Raw genomic sequence first — 27,443 nt, 5'->3', positions numbered from 1 at the left:
CATCTGCCCTAAAAGACTATAGGATCTGAGGAACCATCATAGAAATAAAAATATAAAACATGAGCTTATGTTAGTAATGAATTCAGAAGAAAACTTTAGCAGTAATTCATCCTGGAATGTCAGAAATTTTTAATATCCGGCATCTCTCTCAAGGCTTTATTTGATTTTTATCAGCCGTGGCACTCTTGAGAGACCCCTTCAGTCCAGTGTGTATGAAACGGTTTTCTCAAACCGAGCACTAGCTGAGACTGTGTTAACTCTGATTCATACTTTGACTGGAAATAAAGGATATTAGGTTACATTGTATTGTCATTATAAGAATTATTAGGCTAACACTATTTGTAGGAGTGCAATACCAACATTAAAAGTGCATGAGTTAAGTACATCAAAACATTGTCATAACATTTTGAGGATATATGAAAAGGACTATGGCAAGGCAGATGGGATAATTTCTAGGACAGAAACTGCATTTAACCTGTTATGCCATAACTAGATAGATGTAAATATAACTTGTACAACAATCAGATGTAATCAATCATAATATTGACTAGCAATATGCATTTTAGAACCATGTGAAAAACTCTTTGGGTATGAATCATAGAGATTGTACACAAAGGGTGGAAAACATGAACAAATTGCATTGTAGGACTGCAGCTTGCATAGGTAATAGAAATTGAGCCGTGTGGAATATTGAGAGAAACAATTGTGCATTGAACAGTGCATGCTCATGACTACGAAAGAAGATGTAAATGAAGTTATATGACCAAATGAGATAGTAATGATAGGAATTTTTTTTCACAAACAAATTAAAGAGGCAGTTCATAATTGTAAGTGAGTTAGCCCTGAAAAAAGCCACCCTGCCTAGTAGGGCAAACTCAGTCAACAAAATCTAAATAAAAATGCAGCAGCTGTGTGCATCACTGCACCTGTCTATACAGATACACATAATGCGGGAAGTTTCAAAGCTGCATATTGGCCAAATGTTACCAATAGCACAGTCAGTGCTCAGCTGCATTTTCTTATGTCTGTTGTGTTGAGTTCTAGCCCAGTTGCATGTTGTGGCAGACCATGCAACTACAAAGGCTTAAGCAGCCGATAATATACCATAAAATGATTGACCTGCAGATAATCCATGTAGATTGTGACAAAATTAATGTGCTTGGAAGCTATATTACACACATGCTGAATCTTGTATGCATGGTGTTAACTACCCCTGTGAAAACCAGAGGATGCGCAGTGCTTTCTATCCAAGTTACTGAGACCTTTCTGTGACTGAATGCTGACACATTAGGCACACGGTATGCATCTGCCTCAATAGTACTTAAGTTTATAAATGTAATATTTATGCACATGGAAAAAACACATCTGGTTCCTCATGACTGCAGAGGCTTCTGTAAAACTGACATCTCTGTGAGGTACTGAATATAAAATGAAAAAAAATATATATAGCAATAAGTGCCCAATATGACTAACATTATAGATTTATATAAACTGGAATGGCTGCCAAGTTGCCTGTAATGTAGTAGAGCCAGCTCTAATGTGTGTATTCAGCATCCTGGAAGTTCACATAATACCACTACTTGACATATGTCACATCTGTTCTGTCAGGTCCAGTTTGGTGACTTCTTATAGAGTAATATAGTTGGCAAGTACAGGCTTGCTGGACAAAATATTTACTGATATAGAAACATTGCATATACACAATATCCCCCACATATTTTTGCTGTGTAATATAACAAGTCCAAATACTGCCCCCACTCAAACTCTGGCTCATATATCATGCATGCAGTCCCAAAACTGTGATCAAACTGCAATGTGTCACCACACATACTGAAACTCAAAATGTCATCTAAAATTCTTTTTTTCCTGAGATAAAGGCGTTTTTCTACTGCTTGACAAATTGAATGGGTTACTGTAACACTTCTCTAACACAGACATCAAACTGTTTGTTGTGTGTGTCATTCTGTACAACATGAGTGTAGAGAAACAAGATGGTCAGTTTTGAGACATGGTTTCTTTTGGACCTGCCCAGGCACCACAGAAGCAGCAGCATCAGGAAGTAATGGGAGATATGGAACAAGATGAAATGTGTGTTGGGAACAATCACCTTCTAGGCAACAAAGTGTGCAATACATGGCAGCATTGATGAAGTTCTGGCATCTGATTGACAGCTACTGGCCACAGTAATAATATAACATAGTGTGATAAATGTAGAACAGAATAAAAAAGGCATGCATTTGTACTATCAAGCTATGCTGTCCAATGTATGGTCTGGTCACACAGTACCTCAGACATCACCTCAATACAACACAGGATGGAGGATGTTGTGGTTTATAGTCATCATTTGTACATCTGACAGGAGTACAGTCACACAATACTGTCAAGAAAAACTGAATGAGACATAAGACACACCCAGGGAAGGTGGTGAGAAGCATGCCACTGAGTGGTGAGGTTGAGTGCTATGGCATCCTAGAAGCAAGGAACACAAGTGGATACAAGGCTTTCAAGTTCCTGTGACAGTGATTAGGTGTCACTGTATGACCCAATCCCAGATGCAGTTTACTGGGGAGTAGTGTCAGGGTTTGATAACTCTTGTGCCAGGGACTAGTTGCCACTGCATGACCTGGACCTGGATGCTGTTTCCTTAAGATGGGTGCTGGTTCTCAAGACCTCCATTGACATGGATAGGTGCCACTGTGTTACCTGGATGTTGATGTAGTTTTACTTCTATGAGAAGGGTGACAGGACTTATGAGGTAGTCTGACAAGGATGACGTGCCATTTTTTTGACTTGATGTGAATGCACATCCTTGCGCATGTTCACAATTAGGGATGATAGGTATTCTGATAGCTCATGGCTTGCAAAGGCCCTGGTACATGTTCACCATGGGTACATACCCACCCAAAACCATGGTAAAACATGGCAATGTTGGTTCTCATGATGAAATCCTGCACAGACGGGACCTAATTCAGCATTGCACCCACCCCGTCCTTACTACATCAATCATTTCCCACTGTCAGTATTCTTGTCCACATAGATCTCATACTGAAGTATAGGATTCTCATGACTGCCACACAGCATGCTTGCCAACTCTCATACAAGCAGTGTAAGAGCAGACTGCGCCTGGATGAGATTCCTTGCACAACTTTTGATTATCCCCTTAACTTCCTGCAGCACATGGGGCAAATTAGTGCTATGATGCTATCATATTCACTTTACCGAGCCCTCATTAGGCCAGTCATTGAATATAATGCCACCTTAGGCATGTATCTGACCAGACACATTCAACAACTGGAAGACCCAAAGAGATACCTTATTAAAAGGATGCAAGGCTCAAACCGCATGTTGTACATGGACTTAAAGTCCTGCCACTATACTCAGTATCCTACAGACTGCTAAGAGGTGACCTGTGTCTGGCATACAAGGCATCCAGCAACCCATTAAAGATGGATTTACTGCACATCAGCAAGTTAAATCACAACAGAAATACTTGGTCTAGGAATATAAACCTCTTCTGCCACAATACACAGAATGGTTTGGAGGGACAGGTATATTTTGCTGAAGATACAGATGCTATGGAACAGACTCTCCATCTATATAAAACAACATTCACCTTGTCCATTCTCATGCACAACCAAGATCTATGGATGGAAAGCAGAAACATCACACCAGGACTGTCCTGTTTACCACTAATGGACAGATGCACCTCCTAAATGTTTTATTCCATGCATGGGTCCCCTCAAATTATCCATGGTATGATGTTAGTTATTCTCACTGGGGGTAATATATAATTAACGACCATGGGATGGGTATGATCAACCTATAGCCAAATGGAATAGGTTATTTCAAGCACTAAAAGGGAAATTAGCTAGGCTTAAAATGGCCCACAGTACTTATCTATCTACCTATGAACCTGCGCAGTTAATGTGTCACTGTCTGTGTTAATTAAGTCCTTATCATTAGCACTATGCACACCTTAGCATTAGCACTATGCACACCTTATCATTAGCACTATGCACACCTTATCATTAGCACTATGCACAACTTATCGTTAGCACTATGCACACCTTATCATTAGCACTATGTAAACCTTATCATTAGCACTATGCACAACTTATCATTAGCACTATGCACACCTTATCATTAGCACTATGCACAACTTATCGTTAGCACTATGCACACCTTATCATTAGCACTATGCACACCTTATCATTAGCACTATGCACACCTTATCATTAGCACTATGCACATCTTATCATTAGCACTATCCACATCTTATCATTAGCACTATGCACACCTTATCATTAGCACAATGCACACCTTATCATTAGCACTATGCACATCTTACCGTTAGCACTATGCACATCTTATCATTAGCACTATGCACACCTTATCATTAGCATTATGCACACCTTATCATTAGGACTAAGCATAAACCTGCGGTGGTGGTGCTGCAGTAGCGTTGTCGCCTCACAGTAAGATGCTGTCTGGATCGATTCTCAGCTAGAGCATCTTCTGCGTGGAGACATGCATGAATGGGCGTACCTTTGTTGAAGGTTGTGCATCAGGCCTGGCAAGCCGGTACGCAAAAATCAACTGCCAATCATTAGCGGACCAGAGTTCTGCTGTGGTGACCCCTAACCGGGAAAAGCCGAAAGACACAAACAATCATTAGGACTAAGCACACCTTATCATTAGCATTATGGACATCTTAGCATTAGAACTATGCACATCTTATCATCAGCATTATGCACACCTTATCATTAGCACTATGCACACCTTATTATTAGCACTATGCACACCTTATTATTAGCACTATGCACGCCTTATCATTAGCACTATGCACATCATATCATTAGCACTATGCACATCTTATCATTAGCACTATGCACATCATATCATTAGCACTATGCACACCTTATTATTAGCACTATGCATGCCTTATCATTAGCACTATGCACATCATATCATTAGCACTATGCACAACTTATCATTAGCACTAAGCACACCTTATCATTAGCATTATGGACATCTTATCATTAGCATTATGCACACCTTATCATTAGCACTATCATCATCTTCTTTCGGCTGTTCCCGTTAGGGGTCACCACAGCAGATCATCTGTTGCCATTTCTTCCTGTCCTCTGCATCTTGCTCTGTCACACCAACCACCTGCATGTCCTCTCTCACCACATCCATAAACCATATCTTAGGGCTTCCTCTTTTCCTGTTACCAGGTAGCTTCATCCTTAGCATCTTTTCCCCAATATACTCAGCATCCCTCCTCAGCACATGTCCAAACCAATGTAATATTGTCTCTCTGGCTTTGTCTCCAAACCTTCCAACCTGGGCTGACCCTCTAATATACTTATTCCTAATCCTGTCCACCCTTGTCACATCCAGTGCAAATCTTAATACCTTTAACTCTGCCACATCCAGCTCAAACTCCTGCTTTTTTGACAATGTCACTGTCTCCAACCCATATAACATAGCTGGTCTCACCACCCTCTAGTAGACCTTCCCTTTCACTCTTACTGGTACTCATCTGTCACAAATCACTCCTGACACTCTTCTACACCCACTCCATCCTGCCTGTACTCTCTTCTTCACCTCTCTTCCACACTCACCGTTACTCTGAATTATTGATCCCAAGTATTTAAAGTCATCCACCTTTGCCACCTCTACTCCTTGCATCCTCACCATTCCTCTATCCTTCCTCTCATTCACACACATATATTCTGTCTTAGTCCTGCTGACCTTCATTCCTCTTCTCTCTACAGCATATCTCCATCTCTCCAGGGTCTCCTCCACCTGTACCCTAATCTTACTACAGATCACAGTGTCATCTGCAAACATCATAGTCAACAGGGATTCCTGTTTGATCTCGTCTGTCAACCTGTCCATCACCATTGCAAATAAGAAAGGGCTCAGAGCTGATCTTTAATGTAACCCCACCTCCACCTTAAACGCATCCATCACTCCCACCGCAGACCTCACCACTGTCACACTACCCTCGTACATATCCTGTACCACTTTTACATACTTCTCTGACACTCCTGACTTCCTCATACTACACCACAACTCCTCTCTAGGCACCCTATCATATGCTTTCTCTAAGTCTACAAAAACACAATTCAACTCCTTCTGACCTTCTCTGTACTTCTACATCAACACTCTCAGAGCAAACATTGCATCTGTAGTGCTCTTTCCAGGCATGAAACCATACTGCTGATCACTAATCATCACCTCCCTTCTTAACCTAGCTTCCACTACTGTTTCCCATAACTTCATGCTTTGACTGATCAGTTTAATCCCTCTGTAGTTACTACAGCTCTGCACATCACCCTTATTCTTAAAAATTGTTACCAAAACACTTTTTCTCCATTCCTCAGGCATCCTCTCACTTTCCAAGATTTCATTAAACAATCTGGTTTAAAACTCCACTGCCATTTCACCTAAACACCTCCATGCTTCCACAGGTATGTCATCTGGACCAACAGCCTTTCCATTCTTCATCCTCTTCACAGCTATCCTTACTTCCTCCTTGCTATTTGATTGTACTTCATGATTCACTATCCCCACATCATCCAACCTTCTCTCCCTCTCATTCTCTTCATTCATCAACCCTTCAAAGTACTCTTTCCATCTCCTCAACACACTCTCCTCACTTGTGAGTATGTTTCCCTCATTATTCTTTATCACCTTTACCTGCTGCACATCTTTCCTAGCTCGGACCATCTGTCTAGCCAATCGGTACAGGTCCTTTTCTCCCTCCTTAGTGTCCAACCTTTCATACAACTCTTCATATGCCTTATCCTTAGCCTTTACCACCTCTTTCTTTGCCATGCACCTCATCTCCTTATACTTTTGCCTACTTTCTTCATTTCTCTGACAATCTCACTTCTTCTTTGCCAGCCTCTTTATTTGTATACTCTCCTGTACTTCCTCATTCCACCACCATGTCTCCTTGTCGTCCTTCCTCTGTCCAGATGTCATACCAAGCACCTTTCTAGCCATCTCCCTTACTAGCTCTGCTGTAGTTACCCAGCTATTTGGTAACTCTTCACTGCCACCCAGTGCCTGTCTTAACTCACCCCTGAACTCCACCTCAGAATTATTAGCACTATGCACATTTGAAAGTACCTGCTTTATGCTTTATCTTTTTATTTTGAAACATTTCTTTTAAAAAGTACAAATCATTAATTTATTTTATTTGTTTGTTCCATTCATTTACTGGGATAGTTAAACTGGGCAGAAAGCTGCCCCATTTCAATTGATGCCTAGGAAAAAAAAACTCCAAAAAATGTATGTAAAGTAAAATACATAGATAACAGAGCTATAGGGGGCGTGGCCAAGGATGAACACAGGATAGCAGCAGATTTCTTCAGCTCCACCAACATAACTGCACTGACAGGAAATAATTACTTTAAAATTCAACTAATGAAATAATTTTCTTTCTAAATATGTTTGGAATATCAGTATCTTGAATAATATCTAAAAAAGAAAGAAAATTTAAATAATTTTCCTGTCAGAAATCATCTTGGAAATTTCTCTTTCATCACCTCTGTTCAGAATGAGTTCCAGTAAGGCTAACAGTCAGGATTCCAGCATCAAGAAAGAGCTTCAGTCTTTGCTATCAACTATTCAGCAACTAACAACTAAAATGGACAGACTGGATACTAAAATTTATAACTTTATAGAAAAAACTACAAAACAAATGGATTTGTTACATCAAGACTTGCAACATCAGAAAGCAGAGATTACAGGTATAGAAGAGACTCTTAATGATATGGACAACAGAATTCAGGAAGAAGAAATTAACATTGAATTTTTACTGAAACAGAACACACACCTACAATCCAAACTTGATGACCTGGAAAACAGATCTAGACGCAATAATATTAGGATTTTTGGACTGCCAGAAAATATAGAAGGTAACAACATTACTTCCTTTTTAAATACTTGGCTTCCCAAAACTTTAGACTTGTCAGAAGCATTTTCTTTTGGTATTGAAAGAGCCCATAGGTCCTTATCTAATTTTAACTCTAATAAAAAGTATCCTAGATCAGTTATTGTAAGATATTTATCATCTTATGACAAGGAGATGGTATTAAAATCTGCATGGGTTAAAGCACCTATAAAAATTAATGAGGCAACTGTGCGTTTTGACAATGACTATTCTTCCTTGGTAATAACTAAAAGAAAAGTTTTTTTGCCATTAATAAGAGAGCTTAAGAAAGCACAGTTCAAAACTCACCTTTTATTTCCTGCCAAATTAAAAATCTTTTTACCTGATGGCCCTAGAATTTTTGAAGACTTGGACTCTGCTTTGCTGTATATTAAAAAAAATAAAATATTAGATTAAATAGAAGATATGGAATGGGCAAGTCCTTCGCTAAAGAGGATGGCAACAGGAACTTCTTGGAAGACTTCGGAGAAGCAAAAAAGACTAAAAAACAAATGACATGTTCTATATTTTTTTTTTCTTTTGAACTCTTCAATTACAGTTACTGCATTTCCAGAAAGCCACAAATATTTTAAAGATTTATTCAAAGTTACTTTTTTGTGTGCAAAGAACTGTTTTTGTTTTATAAATAATCAAACTTTCTGAGGAACAAATAACATGCTATGAATCAACTTGTTTCTCTTTGTGATAAAGAGACCTAAGGTTAGTAATTTGATACATTTCCTTTCTCTTCTTGTTTTAAATAATGGCATTCTTTCTAAACTATGCATTTAGTGAGGGGTGGGGGAGGGCAAGGAGAGAAGTATGATGAAAAATATGGAATAAGTGAAATAATAACTTATTAGTTCTTTAAAATTATATATGCTGTTTAAACACTGTTGCTAAATATTATATCATGACTTAATTGCTTATACATGATTTCAAATAATATGTCATGATATAATTGCAAATAATTAGAACTAAAATAGTTGTAAGTAATATGTCTCATGTTTAACTTTATTAAAACAAACAGCAAGTAATATATCTTTGTAGATACTCTTTGTAGCTTCCTTTTTTTCTTTCTTCTCTCTCTCTCTTTTTCTTTTTTTTTCTCTCTTCTTTTTTACTTTTTCTCTCTCTCTCTTATATATATAGTTATATGCTTCTGATAATACTGATATATGTATATAATAAGATTTGTATGAGAAAATGAAATGGGGCATATAAAAATAAGTTGTATAATATGTTAAATAACTGTAGGCTTGGTTTCACTGTCATAGAGACTGTAATGACTTGTAAAATACTTTGCGAAGGTTTTGCACTGTTTAGATTCATTTGTATTACTAAATGAATGTCAGTCACTTGCTTTTACTAACATTCCCACCAGAATGTTATGGGAGACAATCTGGGATGTGGGTTTCCTCGTGAATAGTGTCCTTGAGTCATTTTAAAAGCTTCAACACTCAGAATACACGCAGAGAAGCTGAATGCAGCCATTTTGAACTTTGACCCCTGATTTCACACTGACACATCGCAGATTCAAGAAGAATACTGTTTCAGGAAGTAGAACTGCTGTAAATGTGACTTTGTGATGAAAAACGAACTTTATGACACCTAAATGTGAGTTATTCTTTATAACAACTTACTTATTTAAGATGTAATTTATAAAATATAAAAGTTATAATGATTTTAAATGACTTAATATGCCATAGTAAACAAGTGAGATATTTTAGAAGGCATAGAAGGTAAAACACATATACACTTGTTTTTGAAAGCTTACATGACTGCAGCATATTAATGTATATAAATACTTATGATTTAAACATATATAATGTTATAAATCATTTGCCTTGACTAACTGACAAGCACAAGTATCATTATGATTATATTTTAGAAGAAATTGTCATGTGACATATTTTAAAGCTGCAGTTCAGATATATAAAATACAGATGGCTTTCATCACAATGATTTATGTATAACTAGGAATTAACATTGCTGTGCAGTATGATTTTTTAATTTATGTATGAGTATAAATATTTTATTTAATTGGCAATAATAAGTATGAGAAGAAAGCATTTGGTGCAAGTAATTTAAAGTTTTTAAAACTGTTAACTGCATTTCTATGGCAGAAAGTAGGAATATCCTAATATACGTAATGTCTGAACCATAATAGCCTAAGTTATTGAATTCAAATGAACGTAAGAACTTATTCTTACAAACTTTTAATAAACTAATATATAGATATGCCCCCCTTTTTTTTCTCTCTCTCTCTTCTCTGTTCCCATTATCAAGATTGTTAGAATGCTATTTTGATTATGAGTGTATTATACAGAATAGATGTACATAGTAATATGAGCTGCTTCTAAATGTTCTTATTTGTTTATATGAAGCTGATTTATAAATTGTTTAGCTTTGTCATAATAGATAATCTAATTAAATGAGGTTAACTTTAGTTAATAATAGTTAGTATTGAATTAATTTGATGGCAGCTGAGGTACTGCTGCTTAGGATAGGGGGATAACTTGAGTGGTATGTGCTACTCGAAGTAGGAGTTCTTAACTCCAGGCTGGGTGCAATGTTTAATCCTAATATTATTTTCACCTGATTATTGTTGTATGTATATAGTTCTGACATCCACATCACATTTTATAAACTCATTGTCACTACAAATAAAAGTGAAACTTATACAAAATTCCATAAGATTTTCAATAAATACAGCTATAATTAATGGTACACCTAAAGGAGGAGACATAATATCACTTATTTTGTTAATTGTTATTCTGATTATATGTCTTATATGTTTATAAAAGTTAAATGATATCTCTAAAAGGAATTTCTTTAAACATTAATGGATTGAATAACCCATGTGAAAGGGCAAGTTTAATGAGCTATATTAATTTGCATAGGGCCAACTTAGTATTCCTTCAAGAAACACATCTCCTGAAAAAGGATATAGATAAATTAGCCACTAATAAATATACAGTCTTGGTTAGTTCAGAACACACACAGAAAAAAAGAGGAGTGGCTATTTTATGGAATAAAAGTATGCCCATACCTAAAACTATTAAGTCTTATAAAGATGATAAAGGAATGTTTTGTATGGTTACAATACAGATTAATGGGAAGACATATACATTAATCAATGTATGTTGGATACTAGGAATTGGCATTAATACAGTGAAACACCATCTCAATAAGATCATATCATTTTCTATAGGAGATATTATTTTAGCAGGTGACTTTAATTGTATCCTACATGAAAAAGATACTACTACTATAGGAAAAAGGAAAATTACATCTAATGCAAAACATTTAAAGGATTTTATTAATTTATATCATTTGAATGATATTAATAATCAGATAGATTCAAAATCATTACCATACACTTTTTTTTCTAACAGATATAAAACGTATTCAAGAATAGATAGAGTCTTTATTTCTAACCAGATGGTAACAGACTTAATTAATTCCAAAATCATTTCGTGTCCTATATCAGATCATAATTAAATTGTCTTTGCGTTTATGGTAAAAAGTACTTATAATGTTCAGATCAAAAGAATACCAGCATACTTAACTCAACTAAAAGACTATAAAGATTATATACTTTCAGAAGTGCAACATTTCTTAGACTTAAACACTACACCTGATGTCTCCATTGTTTACATTTGGGATGCTTTAAAATCATATTTATATGGACAAAGTATCAGATGGTATAATAATAAAAGGAAATCTTGGGACAAGGAATTACTAGATATTCAAAGCAAATTAGACTCATACAAACATAATAATAAAGAAAATATTATGGACAAAAAAGTCATTGAGGAAATAAATAAATTAAATGAGAAATACAAAGAAATTTTAACCCATAAAGTCAAAATAACATTAGAGAAATATAAGTTTTTGTCTTACTCAATAAGTCCCAAATACTTACATACACTTAAAAATAAAACAAAAAGGTTGAATAAGCAAAATCATATCAAAGAAATTTTCTCTCCAAGGAAAAAGAAGAATGTTTCTAGTTTACCAGAAATATTAGATGAATTTAGAAATCACTTTCACAAAATTAATCATAATAACATTAACATGGATCCTAAAGATAAAATAAAGAAATTTACAACTACAAACATGAACAAAAAACTTAACAAACAACAGACAAACTAATGGATAAAAATATTTCATATACAGAGGTTATTACACAAATAAACAAACTTAAAACAAACAAAGCACCAGGTAATGATGGTATTATAGCAGAGATCTATAAAATTCTTCACCAAAGTACTTACTCATTAATACATAAGGTTTTTATTTTGGCTCAAAATGAGTTAACAACTCCCCCATCTTGGCAATACACATTTATTTCACCAATTTTAAAACCCAATAAAGACCCAACCAGATGCACTTCATATAGACCTATTTCATTACTTAATGTTGACTATAAAATGTTTATGAGTATTTTTGCTGATAGATTAAAGACAATCATCCCAGGCATAATAGATATAGACCAGACAGGCTTTATTATAAATAGAAATACTTTTGATAATATAAGGAGAACTTTAACGTTAATTGATTTTGCAAACAGGAAAAAGAAAGATTTAACACTTATTAGTCTCAATATAAGTTCAGCATTTGATTCAGTAAGTTGGGACTACTTGTTTATCTTACTGAAGTGCACAAACTTCTCTGATGCATTTGTAAATCTAATTGAACATCTATATAAAGGAGCATTGGCTTACATTAAGATAGGAACATATGTCTCACAAAAAAATACCCATTTTAAAAGGTACAAAACAAGGGTGTCCACTCTCCACTATTATTTACTTTAATAATGGAGCCTTGGGCTAATTTGATTAGAAACAGTACTGATATAGAAGGATTTGATATAGATGAAAATACAATATCTAAAATTCAACTTTTTGCAGATGATGTTCTAATTACGTCAGCAGGAACTAACTCTTCTATGCAGTCCTTATTTGATAAAATGATGGATTTTAAAAATATCTCTGGTTTGATATTTAATGAAGAAAAAACTAAAATATTACCAATATACACATGAAAAAATGTCCTCATTAATGATTTTAACAAATATATACCCAACTCAGCTCAGATAACTTACTTAGGTATAATATTAACTAAAGATATTAAATCTATTATACATAATAATTATAGTAACTGTCTTCTTAATATACAAAATCTTTTCAATAGCTGGAACAATATGTTTTTTACCATGGAAGAGAGACTCACAATTATTAAAATGATAATATTACCTAAGATATTATATTTAATACCATCAATAATTCTCCCACCTACAAAAATAATTATTAAGAAATTGAATTCATTAATGTTAAATTTCTTATGGGCACCTAATAGACCTAGGATTGCATTAAAGAAACATACTAATAGCTGGTCTCAAGGGGGCATTTCATTTCCAGACTTTAATTTATATACTATCTCTTCTATTATAAAAGTTATTACTTTGTTAATAGATCAGTCATATGTTGCAAGATGGAAAGATTATTGGGAACTAATTAGCATTCACTTCATGAAAATCTCTTTAATACATAAAAATATTATTGTAAATAACCCCATGTTATGGTTACTAAAAGAATTTTGTACTTCATCTATTACACCAAAATATATAGTTAGCTACCCATTAAACATTATTATCAGTTATTGTAATTTTATATTTATGCATCCTAAGTATAAGGAATGGAATTTTATTCTATTCCCTATAATGTATACACAAGGTATGCTTTTGTCAACCACCTCTGAAAGAACTCTTTTAGTCACAGAGAATGATTTAAAGTATTGGTATCAGTTGCTGTCTGATAATAAAGTAAAAAATTTAGACTTCTTAAAGCAAGAATTTGATTTGAGAGAAACATGTTGGTTAGAAATTCAGACTTTTAGACAACATCTTATTAATAAAATTGATTTAATGTCTTTAACAGTTAAAAAATCTGTTCCAATTCTGATTGATTACTTGATATTAAATTTACAACATAGAGTTTCTGATAAAGGTAAGCTCTCACACATACATAAAATTATCAGAGAAGAAACTTATTACAGTTCAGATACCTATTGGAATTGTTTCATTTCCATTAATGGTGAATCACCAAAACAACATGATAAACAATATATATTGGAATCTGCTTATAAAACTACTTCTTCCATTAATTGGAGACTTTTTACTTGGAAATTTTTACATAGATCTTTCTATACACCTTTAATGATGAATAAAATAAATAATAAAGACAACTGATGTAAAAGATGTAATGTAGAAATAAATGCTGATTGGGCAGATATGTTTTATGACTGTATAAAATTGAAGGAATATTGGAAGTTAATCAATGATTTTTTGCAGGCCCTTTTCACAGATAATTTCATTGTTTCTAAATCACTTATATTATTTAACACTCCTGTTCCTAAAAGTGTTAAAAAAGTTAAACTTCCCTTATTATGGTCTATTCTAGCAGTGGCTAGAAAAATAATAACCAGAAATTGGATTTCAGATACCCCTCCTTCATTTAATGAATTTAAAAATGTTATGACTGAAGTGTGATATATGGAATTGATGACAATAAAATCAAGAACTACTAGAAAAACGTCTTACTATATTATATGGGATACTTTACAAAACCTGTTAAAAAAATCTTGGTTTCAATAGTAAGACATTATAGTTTAATCAATTGATTTGATTTGTAGTGGATGTCTCTGTAAATACTTTGGTTATTTTATTAAATGTTATAACTATTTATATTTTAATTGCTTGTATAAAATTGTTATGATATTTATTTTGTATGTTAAAAACAATAAACTTGTTTTAAAAAAAAAGATAACAGAGCTATATAAGTAATCAACAAATATGCAACATGTAAACACAGCATCATTAATTAATAGCATTATCATGTAGAGAGCTATGAAACATACTTGGAAATGAAGCTGGTAGAAAGTGAGAAAAGGAGGAAACTGAGCATTAGTATTAAGAGGATAGAGAGGAAATGCTTTAGGATAGGTAGAAAGAAGAAGAGGGAGAAAAAGAAGAGAAGCAGGAGACTTTGAACAATTACTGAGGATCAAAGCCGTGAAGAAACATACTGTCCTTGATGTTTCATCAACAGAATTATAAGAAAGCCACAAACAAATAATAAACATAATTAGTAACAAGAGCACTAACAACAGTACTACAAATGGTAACTAGATATGAACAGAGCTATTCCTTCATGCCACCCCCTCAGTACAGGAAATTCAGTCTGTATATCATTTTACTGTATGTTTGCTATATGAAACACTACAGTCTAGCACAGATATTCTAAACAGCTCTGAAGAACAGCCATGTCTTCTTGAGTACTTTAGACAATATAACCCAATATGGAAAGTTTAGCACCTTATCTTTCTATACCCCGTTAGGGCTGCTTTGTCCTTCTAATACTAAAAGCTATAAAATAACATTATTTCAGTCACTTATAACCCCAGGTATATCTTAAGTCTTTCATTATCAAGACTAGGCTCCACAAAGGAAGCTAATTGCTTCTCCAGGTCTGTGAATTCCTTAGGTTTGAAGTTGGTAAACCTTATGAGATGATACGTATTTCACAATCTTCCTTAATATAGTCCTATATGGAAGAAACCCTTTTTCCATAGCCTTTTTTTTTACATTTATTTGCCATACAGATCCAGTTTATTATACATAATCATCCTTTTCAGTATTTTTATAAATTCTTGAAACAAATCTGTGATTCTAACATTACAAGTTGTATTTTATTCTTTTGATATAGTGGATTTGGGGACATAAGCCAGAGTTGTCCTGAGCTGTTTATCCTTTTCAGGACAACCTTTACCCTCTCCTGCTATTCTCAATCCTAAAATGTCCTATGTCCATGTCACTTTTTCAACAAAACCTATCTTCCCAGAGCTTCTGGCATTGCCTCCAGTTATCCTGTGCACTGTCAAATTTCCAAAACATATTGCTCAAAGAGGCTTCATTTTGTTTATACCTCCAAAATCTTGTTCTTAATGTTTTGTGCATTTTAAATAATTTAGTTGGACTGAGGTGCCATTAATGCAGGACATGCACATTCTGATCCCAAATAAATGGCCATTGTCTTAGTGTGCTGTTAGTACCATATTTGTTGTCACTGAGTATCTGTGAGATAAGGGGGTAAGGGACTTTATATTTTTTTCCAAATATGTTGCAGTCTATGTATGTCAGAGATCCCCTTTGATTCCATCAGTATATATTTATATATATAAAAGACTACCCGTTCCCATCCAGGCACTCCCGTTTCTGTCAAGGGATAAATCGTATGCCTCTAGCTATGTTTCTTTTATAGAACTTAAGATGATGCTAAATTTCTCATATGTTAAACATTGTTCTTGCTGTATAATATAATTGCTCATTACTTCTCTGAAACCAAGGGATTTAAAGGTTAGTTTAGTATGCCTTTGTTCACTAGCTTAGGCCATTGCAATTTGATTCCAATTATCAATGCCTGCCTCTTCCTAAGACCATCCATCCCAACATAGCATGGTTTGAACAGTTTGGGAATAATGCCGGATATTAATTACCCTTCTGTCCCCCCATTTAGATGTACCACATTCTGCTATTTCTGATTGGTAGACAAACAACCAGACTGTCTAGAAGGAGAACTAAAATTCTCCTTCAGATTGAATGCAGTCTTATATAACCTTTCTGTCCTCCCTATTTCCTGCATACTTTGTTACTTTGCATGCCTATACTATCGTGGGTATATGTATTAAGCCTCAGCCTCCTAGTTCTCATGTCTATATCTATCTATCTATACACACACACACACACACACACACACACACACACACACACATATATATATATATATATATATATATATATATATATATATATATATATATATATATATATATATGTGTGTGTGATTAGTTGAAACGGTCAATTAGATATTACACTGACATGGACAAAATCCAGACAGTAATGCTGAGTTGCAAAATGTCAATAAGCTTCTGCACATGCTCCAAGGTTACTTCCTAGTATATGAAATCCAAAAAAAGACAGCCACCCTGCACCCCCAAATCCCCTGATAATTATATATACTAACTCTGACTTTGCAGAATCATTGGGAAAGGGGCTTATTCCCCTTCCCTGTAGATTATCCTTTCTTACATAACTGTTGAACAACTGCAATGTTGACCAAGGGGGTTAGAAATATAGAGGTCGGTTATAGCCACCAGTCAACCAGTCTCACAGATCCCTTTCATAAATATATGGATATGGATGAATATCTATCTATCTATATATATATATATATATATATATATGGATATATATATCGGTCTACTTTGTTTCGTTGAATCTCATTTCACTGGATTTCATTTCACTCTGACCACTTCGCTGAAAACTCAAGTTACTGAAAACTCATTTCACTGAATCTCATTTCACTGAACTCCAGTTAGTATATATGCCACTGTGTAGAGGGGTCTATATCATAAGCTCAAAGTCTAAAAAGAACGAATGCTCTTTAATCGATACCATATACCTGAAATCTGAAAAAGTCGAACATACAGAACAGAGATTTTTTTCTCAGGGAAAAAAATTGCTGTTCAAAAAAAAAAAAAAAAACATCCAAACACAACATAAAACTGGGGAGCTTTGACCCCCACACCCCCCGATGTGAGGGGCTGTGCCCCCCATACCCCTCTACATAAATATACCAACTACAAGATCGCAACACAGTGGAGGAAATGGCAAAGTCCCAAGAATGGCTCATTGTTCTGGCTGTTCAGCTTTATGGGACTTCAAGTATTTGGTTTCGATTAAAGAGCATTCGCTCTTTTTAGACATTGAGCTTATGCTATAGACCAATGTAGAGTACTGTAAGGCAAGTAAAAAGTATATGCCCTTTTCCCCACTGTAGTGCAATTCTAGAGTTAGTATATATAAATCTAAATAGATATACTAACTCCAGGATTGCACTACAGTGGGGAAAAGGGCATACACATTTTACTTGCCTTCAGACCTGTCATCCTTACCAAATTCCTCATTATTTACTGATTTTGAGGCCAAAATGATGGGGTGCCACGAATTTCAGAGTGGCCCCTTTAATTCTCGATTTTTTTTTTTTGGTTATTTTTTTTTTTTTGTTACAACTTACAACATTGCATTTAAGGCTGAGGTCACCACACATCAACAGCCTACAGTGGCATGTGTGATGACATCAGCTTCAGCATCATTGGACTCCTAAATTTCAGTCATCCCAGGACACACCCCCATGCTACAACATAGGTCAGGAAAGGAAAAAAAAAAAACAGGCCCAGATTGCTCCATTTTACTTCAAATGTGCTTGTGCTAAGCTTTCTAGCTCATAATGAGATATTTAGTTTACACTTGGAGTTGGACTGTGTGTGTGGTTCATTATTAGCACCCACACCTATTTTATTTAAGGGTAGTGGTGCTGCGGTAGCATTGTCGCCTCACAGCAAGACGTTGTCCCGTTCGATTCTCAGCTAGAGCGTCTTCTGTGTGGAGGCATACTTGAATGGGTGTGCCTGCATTGAAGGTTGTGCATCAGAGCTGGTAACTCGGCACGTAAAAATCCACTACCAAACATTAGTGGACCGGAGTTCCGCTGTGGTGACCCCTAACCGGGATAAGCCGAAAAACAACAACAACCTATTTTATTTAAGCTTTAAGCATTTGGCCACTCTGGGGTAACATTTGTAATAATTGGCAGCAGCTAAGCAGAGAGTGGAAGAAGCAGCAATTTTAGTTATGCAGAGTGGAAGCAGCAGCAGCTATTTTATTTAATATTTAAAACTGCAGAGAGTGGTTCCCGCTGTGAAACAGAGTGGTTTGTTATTGCAGCACTGCAGTTCCATGTTTTATTTAAGCAGAGTGATTCTGCTCCAGTGTATTAAACAGATGCAGGTGTGCATGCACGCTCACGCCTGTGTGTGTGTGTGTGTGTGTGTGTGTGTGTGTGTGTGTGTGTGTGTGTGTGTGAGTGTGTGTTTTATTTAAGACTGAAGAGTTCAAATCTGCTAAGCTATCTGATACATGGCCATTTCAGTAATTGGTGAGCAGCTATTTTTAAGCAGAGTGGTTCATTGGTGGAGCTATTTTAGCTAAGGTTCATAGTTCATTGCAGCTAGCAGAATAGCTGTGGTTCATTTACAAGACTAGGTGGCCATTCTAGTGTACTGTTCTTAACTGGTGGCAAAGTTCAAATCTGTTAAGTTGGCAGCAGAGTTCAAATCAGATGTCCTTCATGGTTCACTGTTGCAGTCATGACTGTAGGGTTCTTCCTGCCAGCAGCAGCTCTCGATCGGCCAGAATCCCAAAGTCTGGATTGGGCGTCAGCTGAGGTCGCTTTTATTCTGACGTCAATGCACCAGGAAGTATAAAGACCTCAGCCGATGCCATTACCCCAGTCTTTCTTGCCGTGCAGTGCCCTGAGCAGTTCGCAGATGCCAGTCGGCCTACTCCTGTCTGTTTTTGGATTTACTTCCAGGATTATTCATTTTTTAAGATAAGTTCCCTGTTGGGGAGGTCTTTTTCTTGCTCCAGTCAGATGTCAGAAAAAGTTAATAATTGTATTTCTTGTGGGAAACAAATACCTCATAGGGATTTTCACTCTTATTGTATTCCCTGCCTGGGGCCTGACCACGACATTGCTAATTGTGGGTTTTGTGCTAGATTTAATCAGCGTACTATTAGGTGTAGGTACAACTTTGGCTTCTACTATTTTGGTAAAAGGTTTAACTATAATATGTCTTCGGATTCTTTTCCGGCTTCTGGTGTGTGTAAAAGGCGCAAAGATAAAGACAGGCCTCCAAGGTCCAAAGCAGAGGATATTACTCAGTTATTGCCAGTTGCTGGTTCATCAGTCATCAGTGAGGTGCCTTTGCATCCCCTGTCATCCGCCTCTTTTGAACCAACTGCCTGTACCAACTCCGGTGTGGAGCTGATGGGGCCTTCAGTATTGCCAGAGAATGGACCTTCGGATACTACTCCCTCAGTTGGGTGCGGAGCCGGTAAGCAGGTAACGGCTTCTGAGGGAGTTTTCAGGCCTTCACAGCTTCATGTCAATATGGATTCAGTTTTGCATTCTAAGACAATGACTAAGGCTCCAGCTAAAAAGAAATGGCAAGCACAGACGCCTTTTGATCAGGGTCCTAGGCCTCAAAGGCAGATGCTTAGGATGGCTGAAGATTTGTTATCTATGATCAGGGGTTCTCATCCCCCTCCTTTCAAAAAGCCTAGATTACAGTCCAATTATGATTCTTCAGACCAAATTTCTGTTTCTTCTGCTTCTTCCCTTGAGCACGATTGTTCCTTTCCTCCTTATGAGGATTCTGATGCTGAAGATTCCTTTCCTTCAGCCTCTCCTCCTGAGGATTATTCTTTTGGTGAAACTTTGCATGATATGAGGGAGCATTTTTACTGGGAAGGGCAGGAATTCTCTGAAACCAAGAAAAGGCTTAGGGATTTTCTTCTTCTCCCTCAGCATAAGCCTCTTGCTATTCCCCCTGTATTGGACATTGTAGATGATGTTTTTTCAGAAGCTTCCCTCTCTCCTGATTCTTTTCCCCCTGCTCCGGTCAAACCAGATAGGTATTATAGGGTTCCACATTCTCACAAGTTTCTTTTTAAGAATATTTCACCTGATCCAGAAACAATTTCCCAGGGCTCTAAGGGTGTTAAGGCGGCCTCTGCTAAACATCCTATTCCCTCTGACCGAGAGTCCAGGGCTTTGGAAAGATGGGGTAAAAAAGTTTATACTTCTGCTACATTGTCTATTAGAGCTTTGAACTGTCAATTTCATATGCTAATGTATCAGCAATACCTTTTGTCTGTATTTAAACAAAAGATGTCAGCTGTTTCTATTGGAGCGGATGACAAGGAGTTACAGGATTTATTGCATGCTATTGAACAAGTGGGTAAACATATCCTGCATTGTGGTTTTGATTCTTTGGAAGCTTTTTGTAGGGCTGTGACAACTGGTGCAGTTATTAGAAGACATGCTTGGGTAAAGGAACAAAGCTTGCCGGATCAGGTTAAAGCCAAACATTTGGATGCCCCTTTGCAGCACGATGTTTTGTTTGGGACCAAAGCTGAAGAGGTATTAAAGAAAATGAAGGACAAAGCCATATCTATGCAGACGGTTAAGGATTTTCTACAGGTGCAACCTCCTAGATTTAGTAGGCACTGGCCAGCTAAACCTTGGTCTTTCCGAACTCGGACAGGCCTCAGAGAAACAGATTCAGTTGTTCCAGAGGTAGGGGACAGGCACAAACCCTTTTTAGGAATAGGCAGTGGCCTTCCCCCTCTCCCAAAAGCGGTGAAGATAAGTCTCAACCCTACCGGAAACAGTCTTTATGACTCTCCCTTTCTGGTTCCAGGGGCTCCTCTCCTGGAAGCACCTTTGGGAGGAAAGATTTCTCTTTTTTATCAAAATTGGGGCCACATAACTCGGGACAAATGGGTTCTGGACACAGTCTCAAGAGGTTACAGATTTCATTTCCACACCTTGCCAAGACCTAATGGTTGGCCAGATCTGCCAAATCATCAATGGGCAGAGGCACAACTGCAGGTTCAGTCCCTCTTAGCTATGAGGGCCATAGAATTGGTACCAAATTTAGAAATAGGGCAAGGTTTTTATTCAAGAATTTTCCTGGTTCCCAGGAAGGAAAATTCGTGGAGACCAATCTTGGACCTTTCCATACTAAATGCCTTCCTAGATGTACCAAAATACAAGATGCTCACTCTGCAGCAGCTGCTGCCTATGTTGGACAAGAACGTGACTCTGGACTTAAAGGAAGCTTACCTGCATATTCCTATAAGTCGAGAGTGCAGAAGGTATCTGAGATTCGAAGCAGGCTTGAAGCATTACCAGTTCTCTGTGCTGCCCTTTGGCTTATCTACTGCGCCCAGGGTCTTTACAAAGTGCCTGGCACCAGTAATGGCATTTTGCAGACAGAAGGGGATTCAAATATACCCTTATCTGGACGACTGTCTTATTCAAGTGGACAACAAAGACACTCTACTTCAGCATCTAGCTTTTGTGCAGCATTTTCTACAGTACCTCAGATTCACAGTGAATCTAAAGAAGTCAAATCTGGTGCCCACACAACAGATTACTTTCCTGGGTGCTCTTCTGAGTACTACAACCCAGATGGCTTCCTTGACACCAGAGAAAAAAGCACAACTGGCTTCTTCTTTCCAACACCTGGCTTCAATGAAACAGCTGACTGCAAGAAAGGTTCTGCAGGCTTTAGGTTACATGGCTTCCTGCATTCTCCTAATACCATATGCAAGACTGCATATGAGGAAACAACAGTGGTACCTCAAGAGTGTGTGGTCTCAGCATTACCACAGTTTGGAAACAGTGATCACGATTTTGCCTTGTCTACAGCAAGAGTTTCTTTGGTGGGCTGAAGCCTTTCTCCAGAACAAGGGGAGGCCTTTTTGTCTTCCACCAACCAACCAAGTTCTGACAATGGATGCTTCAGATTATGCCTGGGGAGCCCACATGCACGGAAGATTTCTTCAGGGTGTTTGGACAAAGGAGCAAATTCACCTGCACATAAATTTGAAGGAGATGCTCGCTGTACAGAATGCTCTGATAGCCTTCAGGGACTTTCTTCTACCAGGGCAATTGTTGATAAAGACAGACAACACTACAGTGATGTGGTACATAAACAAGCAGGGGGGCTCTCACTCTTGCCCCCTGTGCAGGTTAGCCATGGCTCTGTGGTACACTGCACTGACCTGCATAGTCCACTTACAGGCACAATTCCTGCCAGGAAAGGACAACACTCTGGCAGACAGATTGAGCAGGACACTTTCGGATCCACATGAATGGATGTTGGATGTTCGGATATTCAGGATGATAGTACAGGCATGGGGATGTCTGGACATAGATCTTTTTGCATCCCCTCAGAATCATCAACTTCCAACATTCTGCACCAGGACCTACCACAAACTAGCATGGCAAGTGGATGCCATCTCATTCAGTTGGAAACACCTCTCAGTATATGCTTTTCCTCCTTTTCCTCTTCTACCTCGGGTACTTCTGAAGATAAAACAGGACAGACTGCAAATGATTTTACTGGCTCCCAATTGGCCTCGACAATTCTGGTATTCCACTCTGATGAACCTAGTTCAGGAGCCTCCCTGGATTCTGCCTCAAATCCCTCATCTACTGTCTCAACAGGACGGCCGGATCCTGCACAGTCATGTCAAAACTCTGAATCTAGCTGCCTGGCGGATCCAGGGTCTGTAAACACCTCTACCCTTACCAAACCGGTAATGGATGTAATCCTTGAAGCTAGATGGCCCAGCACTAGGAAATCTTATGCAGGAAAATGGAAAAGATTTTGCTCCTGGAATCAGGTCCAAGGTGGTGATTCTGCTGTTCCGAACATTCCTCTGATTTTAAAGTATCTGGCAGAGTTGTTACATACAGGCCTATCTTTTTCATCTATCAAGCTTCATGCTTCTGCTATTTCTGCACATTACAATACGGATCCTCCGATTTTTTTCTCATCCATTACTTAACCAATTTCTTAGAGGGGCTAAGAATGTTCGGCCCCCTATAAGAGCACCTGTTCCAACTTGGGCTCTTAACTATGTTTTGGAAAAATTAACCTTGTCTCCTTTTGAACCTGCAGCTTCCACGGATTTAAAATTTTTGTCTTGGAAAACTGCTTTTCTTTTAGCTATAACCTCTGCTAGAAGAATTTTGGAATTGCTAGCACTCATGGCTGTGGAACTCTTCATTATTTTTCATCAGGACAGGGTTTCCCTAAGGACTAATCCCATCTTTATGCTTATGGTGGTTTCAGCAGTGGTCTTGAATCAGACTATTCATTTGCCTACTTTTTATCCTAATCCTCAAAGTGAGGAAGAAAGTCTTTTGCACTCTTTGGACGTGCAAGGCAGCTTAATTTTTACCTGGACAGGACCAAGATATTCAGCAAATCTGACCAATTGTTTGTCACTTATGCTCCTAGTGTTCTAGGGAAAGCAATCACTAAGCAAACTATTTCTAAGTGGATTGCCCACTGCATCAAGTTCTGTTACTCTTTTCACAGCAATCCAGTTAATGTTAATATTAGGACTCATTCTACCCGGGCTACTGCTACTTCAGCAGCCTTTCTTTGTGGGGTTCATACCAAGGATATTTTAGAGGCTGCTACTTGGAGTTCTGTGCATACTTTTTCTAAGCATTACAACCTCGCTCTCTATTCTAAATCTAGGGCTGGTTTTGCTTCTGCGGTTTTGCAAAGTTTTGTGGCCGCTCCTTCTGTTTCTCCTCCAGCCACCCTTTCTTAGCTTTGGGACTCAACCCTACAGTCATGACTGCAACAGTGAACCACAAAGGACATAGTACAGTTGTGTACTCTTACCATAAATGTAGATGTTCGAGTGTGTTCACTGTTGCAGTCTGAGTTACCCTCCCTCCTACCCCCTCTTTTGTTTTTTCTTTGAGTATTGTCTGTTATGAGGTATTTTGGCTGCTGAGGTTTTGGGCACCTGACATCTGGGGCAAGAAAAACTGGGGTAATGGCATCGGCTGAGGTCTTTATACTTCCTGGTGCATTGACGTCAGGATAAAAGCCACCTCAGCTGGCGCCCAGTCCAGACTTTGGGATTCTGGCCGATCGAGGGCTGCTACTGGCAGGAAGAACCCTACAGTTATGACTGCAACAGTGAACACACTTGAACATCTGCATTTATGGTAAGAGTACACAACTGCACTTTAAGCTTTCTGATACATGGCTGTTCCAGTAATTGTCAAGCAGAGTGGAATCTGCTATTTTGATGCAGAATGGTTTGATGCAGCTTAAGCAGACTGTGTGTGTGTTTAATGGCCGTTCCTGTATTAAGCAGAGTAGTTTGTGGTTTCCTATTTTATTTAAGCAGATCATTACAGCACCTTCTATTTTATTTAAGCAGAGTGGAAGCAGGTATTTTGAAGTAGAATGGTTCATTGCACCTTAAGCAGACTGTGTGTGTGTGTGTGTGTGTGTGTGTGTGTGTGTGTGTGTGTGTGTGTGTGTGTGTGTGTGTGTGTGTGTGTGTGTGTGTGTGTGTGTGTGTGTGTGTGTGTGTGTGTGTGTGTGTGTGTGTGTGTGTGTGTGTGTGTGTGTATGTGGTGTGTGTGCGTGTGTGCGTTTGTGCGTGTGTGTGTGTGTGCTGTGTTTAATGGCTGTTCCGGTATTAAGCAGAGTGGTTTGTGGTTCTCTATTTTATTTAAGCATATCATTGCAGCAGCTTCTATTTTGTTTAAGCACAGTGGAAGCAGCTATTCCTAAGCAGAATGGTTTGTTGCAGCTTAAGCAGACTGTGTGTGTGTTTATTGTCCGTTCCAGTATTTAATCAGAGTGGTTCGTTATTGTGTGTGGTTCGCTATTTTATTTAAGCAGATCTCTGTTTCCCTATTTTATTTAAGGAGATCTCTGTTTGTCTATTTTATTCAAGCAGGTGTGTGTCTTTCACTATTTTATTCGAACAGATCTGTGTGTGTTTTTCTATTTTATTTAAGCAAATCTCTGGTTGTGTTTCTCTGCTGTGCGTTTCTCTATTTTATTTAGCAGATCTCTGTGTGTGTTTCTCTATTTTATTTAAGCAAATATCTGTTTCTCTATTTTATTTAAGCAGATCCCTGTTTCTCTATCTTATTTAAGCAGGTGTGTGTTTATCTTATTTAGGCAGGTGTGTGTGTGTTTCTCTGTTTTATTTAAGCAGATCTGTGTGTTTCACTATTTTATTTAAGCAGATCTCTGTGTATGTGTTTCTCTGTTTTATTTAAGCAGATCTCTGTGTGTGTTTCCCTATTTTATTTAAGCAGATCTCTGTTTCTGTACTTTATTTAAGCAGATCTGTTTCTCTATTTTATTTATTTATGTAGATCTCTGTTTCTCTATTTTATTAAAGCAGATCTCTGTTTCTCTATTTTAGAATGTCCTCTTTGGAGGAGATACCTAGCAACAATGAACCCGTTATCAGTTTGGGATCCATTCCCTACTGCAATATTACTAGCTTATTTTTTCAATGTAGCATAGACAATTTATTCCTCAAGGGCAACAGACGCTTTATTTGTAGATAAAACAATGAAATATAAAGTTGTTTGCTAGCAGCATCCCCTTCATTAGTTGCAGATCTCTTTAATGTGGAATTATTTAGATGACTTTTACTTTTGCATATAACTGTGCATATTTACTGATACTGGTGGATTGTAGAAGTTTGAAAAGACTTTTATGATGGAAATGTTCTGAATTGTGCAATTTTATCATTATTGGTTCATGCATTTTGTTTCATTGCTTACTGGAAAAAATGTTCAAAACAATAACTTTAAAAAGTGCTCTAACAAGTGTGCTGTATTATACAAGGAATATAATTTAATACAGTCAGGAAGGTGTATCAAAGAGCACATGTATGTTTCATGTGCAAGGGGCTTATGATTTGTAAACAGCCCAAAGGTAATCTTTATACACCACTGGCCAGATGCATTTTCTTTGGATGTACGTTTCAATCCTGTTTCAAGGGCAGACAAGTTTTAATACTAAGTTTATTTTCATTGTGAGACTGTATTGCTTTATTTAGCAATTGTCTATTAGTGTCTGTGCTATAAAATGTAAAATAAAATCCAAAAAATCACCGTAGAAGTAAAGCAGCATGCACATTACAGTATTTATGGTAAATGGGGTGAAATAGCAAGTAATGGGACATTGGAATGGGTGCAGGGGGACTCTGGGCTGGGGCCATATTTTGGTTGTCTGTTCTTCAGTTTGCGTTTGAAAATTGGTATCCAACAATTCTTTGGAGTGGGTGGGGTTACACAATTATGTATGCAAATTTTATGTTAATCAGCGTACAGATTTGTACCTATTTTGCATGGGTCTTTGTCCAGATTTTTGATGTTTCCAGACTGAGAGGTATGCCTGCCTTACAGAACTCTACACAGTGCCATATATACTAAGTTCAGTTCAGTGAAATGGGATTCACTGAAATGAGTTTTCAGTAATTTGTGTTTTCAGTGATGTGATTGGGGTGAAATGAAATTCAGTGAAATGAGATTCAACTAAACAAAGTAGACCCATATATATATATATATATATATATATATATATATATATATATATTAGTACAAGTGAACATAAAAATGCTCTTCAACCTCTATGTTGCACTATAGTTGTTGTCGGTAGATGGGGTGCACAAGCACTGTAGATATTAATTTCACCTGGCTTTGAAAGTAATGGTCAAATTACCACCTCACAAGTAGAAGCTGGTTGTAATGCCAAAGCACAATAACCTAATCCCTCTAACATGCTGGATAAGTTATCTGTATATAAAAGATCAGGTATCATTTCCCTAAAGAAATCTAATGAGATATTTAAGGTATAAAACACACTTAAGAATGGCATTCTTAGGGTTATGAGGGTGGCCTAATGGTTAATGTGTTTGCCTTGCAAATACAAGGTGCAGGGTTCTAGTCTCACA

The sequence above is a fragment of the Protopterus annectens genome, chromosome 2.part0 (assembly GCF_019279795.1).
Source record: "Protopterus annectens isolate FY-2018-M chromosome 2.part0, PAN1.0, whole genome shotgun sequence".
In the NCBI taxonomy this organism is placed as follows: domain Eukaryota; kingdom Metazoa; phylum Chordata; order Ceratodontiformes; family Protopteridae; genus Protopterus; species Protopterus annectens.
Note: the sequence above shows the minus strand (reverse complement) of the source record.